We start from the raw sequence: 15062 nt of genomic DNA, 5'->3' as shown, positions 1-15062 counted from the left end.
GTATCCTGTGTTTGTACTGTGGAGGCGTTATTTGTTAGCCATATTCTTTGGGATTTTGGGATTTGAGTCAGTCCGCTTCTGCCACTATGACTGCCTATACTACACAAATGTTATTTTTTTTAAACAATATTTTTTTTTTCCTAAATCAGTTTAAAATTGGCACCCAAAAATTCGCGATATATAGTGAAATTATTTGTTTTTATTTTATTTTTTCTCACACCCCTAGTTGGCATTAGATAGTATTGAAAGATTGAGTATATGAGAAATACCCGGATGTATACTATATCAGGATTTTTTTTTATGTATGCACAGATGGCAAACTAGTCGTACTCGACTGCCCCATGATGTATTGTGAGGGGACCGTAAAATCATCCTTGGACCGGCTTCAATCTGAAAATCAAACATCCGCTTTGTAAAGTAAAAGCATATCTTCTCGTCTTCCATTAGTTCTAAACACTTTTGTAAATAGGGCTCTTGTTTTGAAGTTAACTGGAAATGTTGTATTTAGCACAATGGCGACTCTCCGAAAATCACCATGATCTCTGCATGAAATGTGTTTCTGTGAGTTTTATGGATCAAATGACCACATGTTGATATTCTACTTGGTCACTTTCTCGCTTACAATTTCTTTGAAACTTTCAAAGGTGGCGAATCAACAGATATTTAGCCTCAGTGTGCTTCAGGTTTTTGTTGTTGTAGGTTTGAAATGCATCTTGGAGAATTTGGAAGTATACTTCAGTGGGAACGGTCACATTCTAACCATACTTATAGTATTTAATAGACAGTATATACTGTGCAGTCCGGCAACATCTTTTGATGTCTTAGAGATGATAACACTTGTGCCCCTCATCAAACACCCAGGATTTTCAGTATACGTACAATAGCCAGAAAGGGAGTTCCACAGACTATATTTATCAATAGAGGGCTATTGTATGGTGCTCACCATCGGTTACTGTTGTCGCTACTGTCGGGCAATGTGGGCTGGATGGGGGTGGGACAGTTAGGTGCTTGGATCAGAGAAATCTGGTGCATATCCCTTGTCAGAATGTGGCATCAAGCCCGATTGCATTTAAACATGCTGCACTGAATGTCAGATCATTAAAAAACAAATTGCTTTTAATTAATGATCTTATTTCCTTTTATAATCTTGATTTTATGTTTTTAACTGAGTTGTCGCTAGATAAAACACAGAGAATGCTGTCCTGATTGAGTGTACCCCCCTAATTTTAACTTTATATCTGAAATAAGACAAAATCAGAGAGGTGGGGGTGCTTGTTCCATATTTAGGGACAACCTATTTTGCTACAAACTGTCATTTGTGGGGTTTTCATCATTTTAATATGTGTCATTTAAAATGGAGATACAATAATCTGCCATACTCTATATTGTTATTTATAAACCACCCCAAAAGTGTTCTTTTATTGATGATTATAATGGATTAGTATACTTTCAATCCTGGCCACAGAATTTGACTTCTTGATTATTACCGGAGATCTGAATGTGCATGTACATGTAGACAAGGACAGGCACACAACAGAATGTAATGCTGTCCTTTTGCTTGACTCTGCATGTGTCTGAGCCCACCCATAACAGAGGACACACATTGGACATCCTTATGACTAAAGGTGTTATTATTTCTAATGTGAATGTTGGTAATGTTGTATTGTCTGATCATTTTTGTGTTTTCTTTGAACTGTCAGTTGTACCCAAGCCAGCAGGTGGGTCTGCAGTGGTTCAGAAAGAACTCATAAATGACAAAACAAGGTCACCGTTTATGGAAATGATTAGATTTGAAGATACCCCATGTTCAAATGTTGATAATTTGTTGAGCTCTTATACCTCAGGTGTTTGAAATTACTTGGACGCTATAGCCCCTGTTAAGGTTAAAATGGTTAAAAATAAGCAAAAGGCACCATGGATAATAATATTTGGTCAGGGAACATAAAAGGAAGTGCCGGAGGGCCGAACAAACATGGTGCAAGTCAAAGCTCCAGGTTCATTATGAAATTTACAAAGAAAAGTTACATGTGTTCGACCAGACGTTGCGTAGAGCAAGGGAGAATTTCTCTGAAGTAATTGCAAATTGCCATGGTAACTCTTGTGTTCTGTTTGCCACGGTTAGCAGACTCACAAACCCTCCAGTTACATTGCCCCAAGAATTAATTTCTACATCCAAGTGCAATGAGTTTGCAATTTTTTTAGTGACAAGGTCCAAGCCATTAAAACACTATCAGTTCTTCAATACAAATGGTAACATTACAACCAGCAGGACACATAGAGCTTACACATTTTACATCGCTCACTGATAAAATAGTGGAAGATGTTATTTCTGGTCTGAGCTCAAGTACAAGCTGCCTGGATGAACTACCAACTAGATTTTTCAAGTCTGTGCTGAACAACTTAGCATTTAGTTAACATCTCAGTCCAGACTGAAGCTTTCCCAAAACCCCTAAAAACAGCTGTCATTAAGCCTCTGCTAAAGAGGAGTGGTCTTGGTGCTAAAGAGGAGTGGTCTTGGTGCCACAGAAATGAACAATTATCGGCATATATCAAATTATCTTTTTAAAGGAAATGTCTTGGAGAAAGTGGTCTACAACCAGCTTACAGATTTTTTCTTGTAAATCATGTTTTTGATGTGTTCCAGTCGGGCTTTAGACCATGCCACAGCACTGAGACGGCCTTGATCAAGGTGACAAATGACATTAGGCTAAATACAGATGAATACAAATATTGCCATATTTCTACATATTGTCTCTCAAACAAACTTTGATTTATAAGATTTAGTTTTCAACACACAAGAGCCTTTACTTTTAGCAGAGCCTAAAACGCTTTTAAAAGTCCATCAACGACAATGTAGCTGTAAGCTCAGATCCTTTGTTGTTAAACTGGGAACAGATTGAGGCTTTTAGATCCTTCATAATACTGCTGAGTCTTTATGGGTTTTATCAAGCTGAGCTCATCCTCATGCCCAGAAAAAAACATAAAGTAGGACTCGGAGAGATGGTTGTTCTCCCATTCGAAACGAGCTTTACACAGTGTTACAACGTGCATGCTGAGAAATGTGTTTTTATGTCTAATATGCAGAAAATATAGTGTAGGTTGTAGAGTGCAAAACATTTTAGTCGCCAACTTCCTTTTTCAATTGAGATGCAGCGTTTAGTGGGTAAATCAATCCATGGTTATAATGTTTCATAGATGCACCTGTTCTTGATGTCGTGGCATTTAAGAGAACAGTAGGACCTCTGAGTGGCATGACATGATGTCTGTGCTGGCCACGGTCATCTGCTATGCAAATAGTATGAACATGAGTGTATAATTACCTTAACTACAGAAAGGGAAAAAAAGAGCTAACATGGCAAGACATTACATGAGACACCTCATCTAGAGTCACATCATGTTATTCTAAGGAATTCTTTTAAAATAAGCGTTTTAAATTGTGGACCCCAAAAAATCCATGTCTAATAATTGATTACTAAAGTCTCTGAGTTCACAATAGTCAAATATTTGAATTGATTACTTTTTGTGAGTTTTTTTTTTTGACTCGTCTACATTTAATTCAAGCTCCCAAGTTTCCTTGCACCACAAATCAAAGCAATTTCCTTTTCATTCACTGCTCCACTGAACTGTTACCAGCATTTTAGATCTACTCTCGTAAAACTGATCATCTTTTTTTTTTTTTAACTGATTGGTGAAAAGAACAAACACATCCCACCAACAAGAAAACATGAGGATTGTACCAATGCTCCATTCCCTCCCATAAGGGGAGTGGTCTAGAGCAGTGGTTCTCAAACTTTCTCTTATTTCTGAATCCAAGTACCCCATTTGTCCGACTACAACATTTTGCTTAGGAAACTATTTAATAAAAATAAGTGGGAAGAAACAGTATTTAGTGCAGTGGTTCCCAACCTTTTTTGGAAAGTGACCCCATTTTGATATCAAGAATTTCTGGTGACCCCAAAGACATTTTTTTTTCTAGAAGTAGTTTTTGAGAGCTCAGATATATATATATATATATATATATATATATATATATATATATATATATTACTCCATTTTCAATTCAACTTTATTTATATAGCGCAAATTACAACAATGATCATTTAGTTAAACTACATTTATATTTCACAAAGGGAAAGTATAGAATTAATAGATTTTGTGTTGTTAAAAAAAAAAAAGATAATTATAAATAAATCCATTTCAATTTTTTTGAAATATCAGGCGACCCCATTTAAATTCTAGGCAACCCCACATGGGGTCTCAAGCCCAAGATTGAAAAAAACCTGAAAAACTTTGGGGTGCCTGAATAGGTTTATTTATGTAGTTTTTTTTATCAATTTCTGTCACTTTATTTGTTAATCCCCCCCATTCCCCTCTCTCTCGCTCTCTTTCTCTCTCTCTCTCTCTCTGTCTCTCAAGTACGCCCTGTAGTGACATCGTGTACCGCTATTTGAGAAACTTTGGTATCGATAAGTGGCCATAGATATTGGCGTTATAAATTGGTACCTAAATGAGATGAGTTATTTGATAAGTTAGATTTACACAATTAATTTAATTGACATGGACTTAAAAATTTAATTGTTTTCAAATCAATATTTTGCTTTAGTCTGACTTAAAATGAAAGAAAATCAAATAACAATTTGAGTTTTTACAACGCAATAATTTGTATAATGCTAAAGTGAAATACTGTTCCTTTCTAATATGATAGTATCTGTTTTTTTTATTATTATTATTTTCCTTAAGGCTGTAGCACTGAGGAACAGTTAGGGTAGTTCACTTCTAACCTGATACTATAGTTGTTCTTCTTCTTCTTTCTTAGTTATTGGCGAGTTGCAACCAACTTAAATAGGTGCATTTTGCCAGCTATGGGTGTAAGAGTTGACCCATATGCGTTATTTTAAATGATTTCTCAGGCCAATATACAGCATTTGACAGTATCAATGCTCCGAGCAGAGCTTCCCTCTTGAAATACCGCCCATGTAAGTTTGGAGAAGACGGACCGTTGTCGGCCAGATCATGTGACCCGGAGAATGCCTGGAGAACGTTTCACTTAAGGACAGTCCCGTGACCACAGGCTCGGATATACTCATGGAGCTACTACTATTTTTCACTAAGTGGTGCTTTTTGGTCACTACACTACTTTTTTGCTCCACTGACGCGATGACCAGGAAACTGTGTGTGTGTGTCTGTGTCTGTGTCTGTGTGTGTGTGCGTGTGTGGAAGCAGTGACAGAGGAGAGAGAGTGAGGTTTAATCACTTCTCTTCCTTCTTCTCCAGTCATATGTTTACAGCACTTATAGACGGCTCCGCTTTTACGGTTAAAATGATCAACTTATGGTGTTATGAAAGGATGAGTTCACTCAGAATGTAGGCGTATTCAAGAACCGCTTTAATTTTGCCTTGATGAATTGAGGAAGTGTAGTATAGCCCTCTGCTGCAGCCGTCTGCACAGTGCAGACGGCTGCAGGAAGGGGCTGCAGGCATTTCCCGCAAGGTTCAACCAACAGGTCAACTACAGTCTGCATACACAGTCAAAAGACAAGGGAGGCTGGCCCGACTGACTGACTGATTTTTGCGACAGTGCTGCGGTGCTTGTGGCCACTAGGGGGCGCTTGACGTGAAAGTTACAAGTCTAGCGCCCCTAGTGGCCAAAAGTTACACTGTGTTTCTTTAATAACTAGTTGGCAGAAAAACTAAACATAAAAATGATAAATTCTATAGCAGTTCTGAGACGTTTATTATATGCTGTAGGTTCAGTCAAATGAGATTAAAGTGGAAATCTGAATGAAACTCACTCTGAGTGAACCTTGAGTCACTTCAGCAACTGCTGAATTACAATTTTTAGGTTTTACACATCCAGTTGTTAATATCACATAAGTGATCCGTCTTTTTACTCAGGTGGTAAGTTTAAAACTATTCTTCAACTCATACCTGAAGATGTAACATGTGAAAGTTAATAATTACTTATTATACATAGATCAGTTGGCATTGTGTTTTGCAACAATACATTGTCATTAGAATAACGTAGTTTAGGAACTCTATACAACAAAAGCAAAACAGTTTTCCTACTCGTACCTCATCTTTACCTTCTAACCTTGGTTTAGACATTCACATCTCCCCCTTGCATAAACTCCACAGAGGGATTAAAATGATAATCACCCTTGGATTTGCCCATATCCATTGAGCTTCCCCAGGAGACGGCAATGTGCTGCAGTCACTATATTCAAAGCGGTTGATTGCAGGAGAAGAGACATGTGTAGCTCCATGATTGTAGAACAGAGAAATGTGATAAGACAGGAGCGACCTACAATCAATAAACTCTTCCAATTTCCCTTATATATAAATGACCAATAACATCCACAATTATGTGCTCAATCACAGCACTTGACATAATTGGGTTTGGTGGGTCAGTGTGTGGTTATGCATATGAATCAGTTTAAAGTTATAAGAAAGGTGGTATTTGATGCAGAGTCATCATCAACAACATGTAAAACAACTAAAAAAACAAACATTACGACTCCGAGAGACAAATACACTACTGCGTTAGAAGTGTATTGGTTCAAATTCGACCTGCCTTGCTTGTTTACCAAGCGTTTTTGATGCGTTAGCAGATCTTAATTTGCTTTTACAGTAGGTGTTTTGATTACATTTTGAAGTATTATATTTGGACAGCTGCCTTTTTTATTGAGTTGAAATCACTGCAAATTTTGTTGGACACAAAAAAATGTATGTAAAAACTGAGCGCGAGTGAGTAAGAGAGGGGAAAGTTAGGCCACACCCCCACGCTACTTCAAAAGTGTAATTTTCCGCAAACAATGTGTCTAGTCAGCTTGGAAGACGGTAGAAAATGGCTAACAAAAAGGCAGTTGGATTGAAAGAGTTTTTTTAAGCCAATGAGTGAAGCTAAGCCTGGTTCATCATTCTTTTATCAAACATTGGTTAATTGGTTGTTTGTGTTCACGCGATATTATCGGCCCCTTTAGTTAGTAAAACGCGCTTTAAAAATGTTTTGTTCCGTGACATTTTTGTCTCTCTCTTACTGCCGGAACAACACGCGGCCAGTGTTCTGGGACCTGAGGATTTACAAATGAAGCACTGTGCGTGAGCAACAACTTTGCTTGTGTTGGCTTTGAGATGACTTTGTTGTAATTTGCGCTATATGAATAAAGTTGAATTGAACTGAATAATCATTTTACATCTTGCATCTTTCTGTAAATACAAGATGGTACGCAAAAGAGTTGAGTGGAGAAACCTTTGGAAATACAGGGAATTATTAGGAGTGAAATATTTTAAGTCATAAAGAAATTGACTGGAAGACGGTTAATTGTTTAACCTATTTGGAGACACAGGTTCAGGGGCTATAGTAAAGATAAGATTTACAATCGCTGTCAGGAGAGATAAAACATCTCCTTAAATCCTTGTTGAGATTTGGAAGCAGATCAATATAAGCAGGCCATTGACTTTTATGTCATAACAGATGTTTTCCCCCCTCTGTTATACTTCATTCTCTGTCATCCACCTTTCATGCCTCTGTCAACCCCTCCCCTCTTTTATGTGAATGAGAGAGGAATGAATCACCCTAGAAGTAGTGAAGAAATAACTTTTCATGTGAAAACACCTCAGTTTTTATGGCTTTACTAAATGATCCATAATGCAAGCTTGGAGCTCTCAGTCCGAGAGATTAAGGCGGGTTGGGACGGGAGCGAGCTCAAAGCTGCAGCCGTTAGACCCCTCCTCTGAAGTTTACACCAGTACAGCACCAGCTGAGATAGACACAAATCTCTTTTACGAGGGCGCCTCTTAAATAGCTGTCAGTCTAGTGTCTCACACGTGGCGCACTCCTCCAGCTCCCCTCACAGTAATTGAACCATCTCTCTCTGAGAGCTGAAATGGTGTTAGAAGTCATTCCGACAGGCTGTGTTGATACCATTAAACCAAACTCATGCATAAATCTAACAACATAGCATGCGTCACCCAGCTTCCGTCAAATCATCCACATCCAAGGAATAACCCTCCTTCTTACTCCATTTCACCAAGACGTGGTCCTTAGGTTAGTTTATATGAATGATATTTACATTACCCCTCAAGAGGATATTGTCATATTGTGGAGAGAAAGAATAATCCCTTAATTCTGTAAAGTGACTTTGAGTGTCCAAAAAAGCGCTATAAAAAATGTATATATGTACATTATTATTATTATTATTATTATTATTATTATTATTATTATTATTATTATTATTATTATTATTATATTAAAAAATAAAATTTTAAGTGTAGCTACCCAAGTACTAATGGTGTACAACTGTACTGTTTCTATTGTGTAACTTAACAATATATTTTTTACATTTTAGTCATTTATATTTTTGTATCTTATTTGCATTTTTTATTGGCAGATTTATTTATTTTTTGTATTAATGTAATTTATTTGTGGATCTTAATTACATTTTACTTAAAAATTTGTTGCCCTAGTACTTACATTTTATTGAAAAAGTGCAGCTGCCCAACTTAAAATGTTATACAAATATACAGTTTTTATGACACAAATGTATGTAACCCAAATAAGTGTTTTTTTCAATATTGACTATTTATAATTCTGCAAAAAATATAAATAACGTTTGTTACCCTAACCTCTATCCCTAAACTTACCTTATTTTTCGGACTATAAGGCGCACTTAAAATCCTTTAATTTTCTCAAAAATCGACAGTGCGCCTTATAATCAGGTGCACCTTATGTATGAAATTAACTTCTGTGCTTCAACATATTGAACTGAAAAAGTGAATGTATTGTTCTGTATTTTATGTGTTAAACCTGAACAATGTTGAGAGTTATTGTTAATGAGTTGAATAAAGTTTGACTTATATGACTATTTTATCTCACTTAATGCATCTTAATAATAATAATAATAATAATAATAATAATAATAATAATAATAATAATAATAATAATAATAATAATAATAATAACAAACCGGTGCGCCTTATGTATGAAAATAGACCCAGTCAGACCCATTCATTGATAGTGCGCCTTAAAGTCCGAAAAATACGGTAAATCTAACGTAAACCTAATCTCTAACCCCTAACCACACTCAATCCCTCCACCTAACCCAAATAATCCTGCTAATATCAGTTAATGACAGCGTATTGTCAGCCTTATGTATAAAATTTCAAATAAAGTGTTAACTTTTTTTTTTTTTTCCCTGTAACTGTCTAAACTGTTGCTTTCTTCTTGGAAAAGGAAACATGATTTTAAACTGTGTATAGTTGCTGCCTTAATCTCTTTACTTAATAAGCCATTAATTCAAGCTACGCTGTGGGATGTTAAAGGTGAGGACGTTTGTATTAACCGCTAAACAAAGAAGGGAAATAATGCGCAATTAGAAGCTGCCATTCAAACCTAATTACTTATCCAGTCAGTGTAGGCATTAAAGAAAAATCCGACCTGTGACCTCATCATCAGTAATCACTAATGAGTAGTCAACTAAAAACGTTGCTGAACACTGTAGCCGTTAATTATGCTTTGATGATGACAGAAAAGATGACATTGTATTGATCATTGTAAGAACTGCAGACTATGATAAATGAAATTAATGAAACACAAGAGGATGGTTTTGTTATCATTCCGATAAAGTTGCTTGAAATATAATCATAAGCATCTATAACACACGTGTATTTAATTTTTTTTTAAACATATTTTCCTGTGCAACATGATATTTCACAGCATGCCTGTTGAAGAAACGATTATTTCAAAAATAAAAGACAAGTCCAACATGAGGACATTCAGTGTTTATAATTTATTTTTGACCAGCTGTCCGCGACCCACCCATTACAGGTCCGTGACCCACTTTTGGGTCCCGACCCACCAGTTGAGAGTCACGGATCTATCACAGTGCTACTTAACCCTGGGTTTCATTGAACCCTAAGGGTTCGGCAGGTGTCAAGACACGCCCAGTAAAAATGTGTTAGTGAAATATATTTCCATGATGAACTAGTTTATTGAAAGATAAACAATGTTACATTTATAAAATGTTTAATTTAGCCCAGGCTTGCGTGTGTCCGAATAAAATATACACCAGTGTTCTAAGAAATCATATTTTATTTATCCATTTATGAAGGGTTCAGTGAACACTGTAGGTGGTGAAGCCTGTAGGGTTCAGCACCTCTAATAAGGTTAAAAACTCTGCCTTTGACAATAAAAAAAAACACTTAGAGTGAGTTTTAGTTGCACTATGCATGCTAAGACAAATAGTAAAGATTATTTTGCAGATAAAACTGATCCAAAACTCACATTTTTAACCCATATCAGATTTTTTTACAAAGATTTTTCACTCTGTCACTTTTTTGATTTTAGCAAATGGCTGCAATGCAACAAAGAGTGAAAAATTCAAAGAGGTCTGAATACTTTCCGTACCCACTGTACATGACAAATATCTTGGCTTGTTTCACTATTTAACCCAGGGTACTTTCATATGTGGTCCAAATCAGATATAGCAGTTGTTTTTCAAAGCAGCTTCTGTCTTTTAGGTACCTTACATTCAACCTAACAAGCTTGCTTAACACGGCTCCATTTGCACAAATACTTCAAAATTCATACAAACGCCTACATCGTCTTGTGTTATTCATTTTATAGAATGTGTGATGAGTGCATGGTGGACTCCTGCTGTCTGGACACATTTGTGTTTACAGTTTCGGTTTATAACAGATTTAAAGCTGGACATCTATTTATAAGTTATTCCTTTTTTCCCCCCATGTTTCTGTGTGTTTTTATTTTGTACTCATTGGTGTGTGTTTATTACTTACTATTTCACTTCAGCTTCACACTCATTGGGTAATATTTAGTTTTTATTAATTCTTCTGAGGTCTTTATTCATATTTTTTTTTACTTTATTTTGACTGCTTTCCTCTGGTTTAAATGCTGGTAGTTAATGTGATTTGTCTGCACCAAAAGTTGAACTTTCTTTAATTTTCAGTCCTCATATTTTCACAGTAATTTTAGATGATATGTTATTAACATTCTGAATTCAGCTACCGCCTTCTTCCGCACAAACTGTGCACATTTGGGTCGCTTGGAGGTCTTAAATTGGCGTGTGAATCGCCATGCCAAAGGAAAATGGAATCTCCGTAAATTAGAAAAAGAAAATTATGATTGTGCAGTAAGGCCTGCAGTGTTCAGCATGGGCTTAGTCTTTTATTTTCTATTTACCGCACTGAGCATAAAATCTGTATAAAACTGTTTTTATAATACATTCTAACAAATTATCGCCCAAACAAACAAGCTCAGAGGCAAAAACAAACCTGCATTATTCATCCGTCTATCATCATATTTGTTTGTTTTATTCAGGACGGATGGAATGTGGTAATTAGGCCTAAGAAATAGGAAATAACTACTGCTGCTGCCCAGGCTCTAACACCTGACTTTGCCACTTCTAAGAAAAAAAAAACACAAACAATAAAATTATGACCTATACCGATCATGTGATATCATCTGAGAGCAGTTTGTAAGAAAGGTTTTAATAAGAAATAAGAAGTACAACCTGAGCTTTCCTTTATAAACATGCAGAACTTGTTCTGTGATATGCATCGCATTTCATACAAATAAATTCAATATATTTCATTGAACTCCCATCAACATTCAAATCTGCTCCAGAGGCAGCAGTATATATACTGTAAGTAATGAGTTCTTTGAAGACACAATGGCAAGCTGGGGCTTTAATAGGTACCCAAACTCATGGCTTCACTTTACTTTTTAATATAAACACAATGGAAAGCATTTGCATTTATATAGTTCTTTCAAACAATCAGAACCATCAGCCGGTATCCAAAAACAGCCAAGAATCAAATTGATTGTCACCTGGGGAAAATTAAGATAAGGATGTATTCCAAAGGATGAAAATGTCTTCTTTGGACCCACAGCTGTGGGGGCCAACCAGGATAGAAGATATAATGAATCCCCCCGTCTGTTGTTAATAAGAAAAATTTAAAAAAATTCTCCATATATGTTGTTTTCAACGTGATGAAAATATTATCACACTTGTCCCTAAGCTGGAATACATTTATTTATTTATTTTATTTAATCGATTCGAGAATCGTGCGCAGTAATATCGCAATATATCACAAAATCGATTTGTTTCAACACCCCTAATTAGTACCCTCTCCATAATTTCACATGCTTTTTCATTTGTAGAACAGCGGACTCTCCTAAACGTTTAACTATGTCTCGAATATTTGTTCCTTAAGGCTTAATCTACAAATTCAATACAAATACAAAAAGAAAAGCTAATTATTGTCTCCTATTGTCAGAAGTGTGATAAAATGGCCTTTCCTTCAATAAATTACAAGAAAATATAGTATTTTATTGAGCAATAGTACTGTGATCCAGACTGAATAAATTAAACTTTAACGTATTATTAAAAAAAAAAAGACAAACTGAACTTGCTGGAATTACTGCATGGAACATGGAAGTCATGGACAAAACTCTGTCCAAGCATTGGACACATCAAAGTGGTCAGCAGATGCCACTGAGGAAGACTGGCAGTCAATAGGAGATCAATAATAAATGAAACCTTAACATATTAATAGTGCCTGAAAAAGGAACTTTCCCATTTAGTTTTTAATTAATTGTTAAAACTTTCCAAGTACCCACGGCAATATGCTTCTTTTCTCCTAGGGGTACACGTACCCCTGATTGGGAACCACTGTGCTAGCTCATAAACTGGTTGTCTACTATCCACATAAGAGGGAACTAAAGAGTGCACATTGACAGTAACGTAGTGTGATCTGAGCCATCTGATTTAATGGCTTCCTGGTAATCCACTGGTCTCTTTGTTCCCAGTCCCTTAGGAGTACCAGTAGTTGACAGGCAACAAACAGTGGCTTGACACTTTCCGCTAATTAGCATCATTAGCATACGGTCGTTATGTAGCGGACTGTAGCATGACAGGGCATAAAGAAAGGCTTCAGTGGTGACCTTTAGTGGACAGCACCAGCTGTCAGTAATTACTCTTAGCATCGGCCAGAGGGGACAAGACAAAGACTGACTTCTTGTCCTTGAGGAGATGTGCAGCCTTAAAAATGTTCTCCCGTTTTCGTCAGGTGAAATTTTTACTCGTTATAAATCACGATTCAGACCTATCAGGGCTTTAAACGAAGTCTTTATTGTGGCTAATGATTTTGGAAGTATAATATTTTACCTACGGCTAACATTCATTTTTAATATTTATGTTTTATGTGATAAACTTAGACTACACCATGGTAGAATCACACAAAACTATCAATACTTTCAATCCTCATAGACACTCTACACATCTAATCAACAACAACAGCTACTGTATAAGAACTACAGATATGGTGACCAGATGTTTTAAACTCAAAACTGTAATTTTTCTTCTTCCTTTTGGATGAAATGTATCATTGCAGCGGCTGAATCAAATTTAAAGTGGCCATCAGTCAAAAAAAAGCGACATTTTGAGTTAATATCAAATTGTTTTGAACAATCAAAAAAAACACTTTTTTCTTTTTTCGTATGTTGAAGGCGAGAACATGAGAGGAAGCAAATGAGTAATGTTGTCAATGCCATCGACCAATCAGCATCGATTTGGAAGACTTCGAAGCTTTTTCATTGATTTATAGTGCAAGCGCTACTGTTGCAACTGCTGTGATTGACAGCTCACAGTCCACAGAGATCACGTTTTTAAGCAAAATGCACTTTTCTGTGAGCAGCAACAGACCAGATGCCCATTTAAACAGGACAAACAGGACTGAGTTTGTGAAAACCGGGACAAATAATTGGTTTGGGGGAAATCAACCGAGACACGGGACGTGACTCTGAAAACCAGGACTGTCCCTGGTAAATCGGGAGGTGTGGTCCCCCTATATTGACGTTTTATGTGATAATCTTAGCCTACACCATGGCAGAATGACACAAAACTAGTTTTTCAATCCTCATAGATGTCCGACACATCCATTCAACAACAGCTATAAGAGCTAAAGATCATTATGACATTTTTACTGATGGGCACACACTAGTTAAACTGTATTATTTTAATAACTTATTTACTAGTGTTATTAGTTGAGTACTCCCTTTCTCTTACAGTACTTTTGAATGCAAGTACCCCATTTGTCCAATGACAACATTTTGTTCAGAATTATGTGAAAAAACCAACTATAGAGCATAGTGATGGAATGGAAGATTAACACACATTTTAAAGAATCTCATTTTGGAGTTGAGAAGAATGAAACAGTATTTAATACTACCTGAGTAGATTTATTTCAATAGTTTTTATCATTTACAGTCATCTCACACCTGGGGTAGGACCAAGACTGACCTTTGTATTTTCAGTTCATCTTCTAATCATTTCTGTTATAATTTTTGCGTGTTTTTTGTGTCATTTTGTGTGTTTTTTGTGTCATTTTGTTGTTGTTTCTCTGTTTTTATTATTTAGTTTATTTTTCTCTTATTTTGTGTGTTTTTGTTGTCCTTTTTGTGTGTTGTTGGTATTATTCAAATTATTATCTCATATGACCATATATCTTTATATGGTCATATGGTTGTTTCTTATGTCGTTTTGTATGTTTCTCTGTTGTTTTTGTGTATTTTGTAGTGATCTTGTGTACTTTTTTTTTATTTTTATTTATTTTTTATTTGTGTCTTTGTTGTCATTTTGTGTGTTGCTGGTAATAGTGTTTTTTTTTTTTTTTTAAGAGCTTGTGTTTTTGGTGTCATTTTGTGCATTTTGTTGTTGTTCCTGCTCTTTTTTTATTCAATATTATATTTATTCAATATATTTTGTATCTTATTTTGTGTGTTTTTGTTGTCGTTTTGTGAGTTGCTGGTAATAATTAGTAAAGATTATCATTTTTAACTGAAAATAAACTTTATAGGACCCAATATTTTTAATGCTTTCATTTGTTTCTCTCTCTCTCTCTCTCTCTCTCTCTCTCTCTCTCAAGTACCCCCTGTGGTGCCATCATGTACCCCCCTTGTGGAATGAGATCCTTAGTTTGTGAATGTGACGTACCACATGTTTGTGTGTACAGTATGTCAGCAATCTCTGGTTTGGGGGTCTGTG

General features: G+C 35.9%; 1 protein-coding gene across 1 annotated transcript in view; it reads left to right on the top strand.

The window, feature by feature from the left end:
• The window catches only part of cdh22 (cadherin 22), a 230293-nt gene that overhangs the window by 153980 nt on the left and 61251 nt on the right, over positions 1-15062 (top strand). The window lies entirely within an intron of this gene.

The sequence above is a fragment of the Gouania willdenowi genome, chromosome 5, assembly GCF_900634775.1.
Source record: "Gouania willdenowi chromosome 5, fGouWil2.1, whole genome shotgun sequence".
In the NCBI taxonomy this organism is placed as follows: Eukaryota; Metazoa; Chordata; class Actinopteri; order Blenniiformes; family Gobiesocidae; genus Gouania; species Gouania willdenowi.
This window is presented reverse-complemented; position numbering and strand designations above follow the sequence as displayed.